The sequence below is a fragment of the Hyla sarda genome, chromosome 6 (assembly GCF_029499605.1).
Source record: "Hyla sarda isolate aHylSar1 chromosome 6, aHylSar1.hap1, whole genome shotgun sequence".
Taxonomy (NCBI): domain Eukaryota; kingdom Metazoa; phylum Chordata; class Amphibia; order Anura; family Hylidae; genus Hyla; species Hyla sarda.
The window spans coordinates 142,938,324-142,942,852 of record NC_079194.1 but is presented as its reverse complement, the minus strand read 5'-3'; positions in this window follow the sequence as shown (position 1 = coordinate 142,942,852).

Here is a 4,529-nt window from a genome sequence, read left to right as displayed (position 1 = left end):
CTGCTGTTAAGTTTCTATACAGTATGCAGTGTCCAGTTACTATAGAATTGAATGTCACAGCTAGGAAAATATTGTAAAGAAGTCTTGTCTGAAAATACTCTAAAAGCATGGCACTAGACATGATGTAGATGGGTACAGTGGTGTGCTGGCAGGATTACTGCAAAAATCGATGCAGGGAAGGCATGTCGGTGTAGGAGGTGAACAGTCCGTTTTGCTTTCGAAAATCAGATTTGGTAAGATATTTGTTTACATAGGTTATAAGGTAGCAAAAAGAAAAGTCCATAAACTTCAACCTTAACCCTTTAAGGACCCAGACAATTTTCAGTGTAGGACCTGGCCATTTTTTGCACGGCTGACCACTGTCACTTTAAGCATTAATAACTCTGGGATGCTTTTACCTTTCATTCTGATTCACAGAATGTTTTTTCGTGACACATTCTACTTTGCTAGTGGTAAAATTTTGTCGATACTTGCATCATTTCTTGGTGAAAAATTCCCAAATTTTCATGAAAAATTTTTTTTTTTTACTTTGAAGCTCTCTGCTAATAAGGCAAATGAATATTCCAAATTATATATTGATTCACATGTACAATATGTCTACTTTATGTTGGCATCATAAAGTTGACATGTTTTTACTTTTGGAAAACATCAGAGGGCTTCAAAGTATAGCAGCAATTTTTCAATTTTTCAAAATCGAAATTTTTCATGGACCAGTTCAGTTTTGAAGTGGATTTGAAGGGCCTTCTTATTAGAAATACCCCATTATAAAAACAGCATAGTTCAAAATGACATTCAAAAGGTTTGTTAACCCTTTAGGTGTTTCACAGGAATAGCAGCAAATTGAAGGAGAAAATTCAAAATCTTCATTTTATTTTATTTTTTTTTTATTTTTTTTTTTACACTGGCATGTTCTTGTAGACCCAGTTTTTGAATTTTTACAAGGGGTAAAAGGAGAGAAATCTTCCTAAAATGTGTAAACCAATTTCTCTCGAGTAAGGAAATACCTCATGTGTATGTCAAGTGTTCGGCGGGTGCACTAGAGGGCTCAGAAGGTAAGGAGCTACAGTGGTTTTTTTTGTGAGTTTTTCTGAAATGGTTTTTGGGGAGCATGTCACATTTAAGAAGCCACTATGGTGCCAGAACAGCAAAAAAAAAAACACATGGCATACTATTTTGGAAACTACATCCCTCAAGGAAAGTAACAAGGGGTACAGTGAGCCTTAACACCCCACAGGTGTTTGACCACTTTTTGTTAAAGTTGGATGTGTAAATAATTTTTTTTTCCACTAAAATGCTGGTTTTCCCCCAAATTTATTTTTACAAGGGGGTAATAGAAGATATGGGGTTACAAATTTTGGGGGCATTTTCTCCTATTACCCCCTTGTAAGAATAAATTTGGGGGAAAACCAGCATTTTAGTGGAAAAAAATAATTTACACATCCAACTTTAACGAAAAGTCGTCAAACACCTGTGGGGTGTTAAGGCTCACTGTACCCCTTGTTACATTCCTTGAGGGATTTAGTTTCTAAAATAGTATGCCATGTGTCTTTTTTTTTAATTTTTTTTTTTTAAATTTTTATTTTTTGCTGTTCTGGCACCATAGGGGCTTCCTAAATGAGACATGCCCCCCAAAAAAATTTCGGCTAAAGTTGCTTTCCAAAAGCCAAATATGACTCCTTCTGTTCTGAGCGTTGTAGTACGCCAGCAGAGCAAATACCCCATGTGTGAACGTCAAGTGCTCTGCTGGCGCACTACAATGCTAAGAAGAGGAGCGCCATTGAGCTTTTGGAAAGAGAATTTGTTTGGAATGGAAGTCAGGGGCCATGTGTGTTTACAAAGCCCCCATTGTGCCAGAACAGTGGACCCCCCCCCCCCCCCCACTCACATGTTGGTGGTCTGACTCACTGACCATAATTATATCGCCTGTGAAAGACGAAGGCTAAACTGTTGTAGTTCTTGATTACCTCTGCATGTGCCATTTGGGCCTGAATTTAGTAGTTGTCAGACGAAGGCTCCTATCACACTGACGTTTGTGCCAGTCAGTGTGATTGCCGTTAAAAGATGGTGGGATAGTGAATGGGATTCTCTGTGCCCGTTATGACTCCTGTTAGGCTCAGTTATAATAACTGACATTAATGACACTAAAAGTGGGGGGAAAAGAGCCCTTTACTTCCGTTTGTAACGGAGCCTCACACAGCGTGAAAGTCTAAGTAAATCCAGAAAACATGACCTGTTGGGGGTACTTGAGATCTGCGTTTTGAGAAACACTGGTCTAACTAATTTATACAAATGTAAAATTGTTTGTCCCGAGCCTCTCTGCCTCTTGATACATCCCATGGCTTTATTAGCCTTGGCAGCCACTGCTTGGCACTGATCGCCAAAGTAGTTAACTTTCAACCAGTACCCCCCCAAATCCTTTTCAGTAGAAGTTCTACCTAATGTTTTATTAATTAGAAGATAATTGAACATGGTTTTTACAGCCAGAGTGCATCACATTACATTTATCCACATTAAACTTAATTTGCAATGTCTGTGATCAAGCCTGCAGCTTCCCCAGATCCCTGTAAGATTATCTTCCCCTGGTGATCACTTTACCCAATTCAGTGTCATTTGCAAATATAGAAATTCTCCCTCTACAAAGTCATTAATACATATATTAAAAAGTACCCAAAGGACCCAGTACTGACCCCTGCAGTACCCTACTTGTAATTGACACCCAACCAGGGTAAGTTCCATTGATCCCCACCCTCTGCTTCCCATCACTGAGCCAGTTGCTAAACTATTTACATAAATCCTCACCTAGTCCCAGTTTCCTCATTTTATGTACTAGCCTTTTATGCGGCACGGCACAGTATTAAATGCCTTAGAAACGTCCAGATATACAACACCCACAGCTTCACCCCCTATCCAATCTATAACTGACCTCCCCATAGAAGCTGATCAGATTAGTCTGACAGAACCGATCCCGCATAAACCCATGTTGCTTTGTTGTTGTTGTAGGTCATTTTCATTGAGATACCCCAGAAAATCATATCTCAGAAAACCCTCAAAAATCTTACCCACAGCAGATATTAAACTTGCAGACCTATAGTTCCCAGAATCCCTTTTTTGAATACTGGTAACACATTTGCTAAGCACCAGTCCTGTGGAACACTCCGTCATAATAGAATCTTTAACCCCTTAAAGACTCAGCGTTTTTCAGTTTTTTTTTTTTGCATTTTTGTTTTTTCTCCTTACTTTTAAAAATCATAACCCTTTCAATGTTCACCTAAAAATCCATATGATGGCTTTATTTATTTTTTTGGGCCACCAATTCTACTTTGTAATGACATCAGTAATTTTACCCAAAAATCTACAGTGAAACCCCCAAAAAATCATTGTGCGACAAAATTGAAGAAAACTCAATTTTGTAATTTTTTGGGGGCTTCTGTTGCTACGCAGTACAAATTTCATTACAAATGACACCTTATCTTCTGTAGGTCCATACAAATAAAATGATACCCTACTTATATAGGTTTGATTTTGTCTTCTGGAAGCAGCCTAAAAATGTCCTCTTCTGACCCCTATAACTTTATTTTATTTTCCGCATATGGGGATGTATGAGGGCTTATTTTTTGCGCCATCATCTGAAGCTTTTATTGGTACCATTTTTGTTTTTATCTGACTTTTTGATCGTTTTTTATAAAAAAAAAAAAGTTAAGGTATAAAAAGTGACCAAAAATACGCTATTTTGGACTTTGGAATTTTTTTTTGTGTACGCCATTGTCCGTGTGCTTTAATTAATGATATTTTTATAGTTCTGACATTTACATACACGGCGATAACACATATGTTTTCTAATTTTATTTACATAGTGTTTTTATTTTTGGGTAGAGGGGGCTGGGTTATAAAAACTTTTATTAGGGAAGGGGTGACATCACATTTATTAACTTTTTAACTTATCTAAAGTAAAAAAAAAAAGCATTCCCAGCTGCTCAGTCGGGCTGATCGGTCTAAAGGGTTAATACGGGACATCGCGTGACCCCACGTTATATCGCGGGAACAGGACATACAGGTATGCCCAGCGTCCTTAAGGAGGTTATATATAAGGAATAAGGATCTATCCAACACTGTATTCCTGCAAAACTCTGGGATGGATTCCATCTGGGCCCGGTGATTTGTGTGTTTTATTGTTGTTAAAGCGTTACTGTCATTAGTAAGAAAATGTGTGTTAGAGTTAAAAAAAAAAAAATGCTTAACGCAGTGTGGTAATGTATAATAATATGCATGTGCTAATATGCAAAATACCTTTTGATCTATGTATTACTGTGATGAGTTTTCCTGAATTTCTCTGAAAGGCTGGGGGTGCCTGTTGTCCTCTTGACAAAGCTGTGTTTGCAGCGAAACATGTCGAGGGCGGGCTGAGTGTTGATTTTAAACACAGTGCTGTCTCCATGCCGCATAGCACACAGCAGGTGCATCCGGTGACCATTTTAGTTAGTGTCAGAAATCCAGACTGGCATCAGTTATAGACCAGGATTACTGTATGG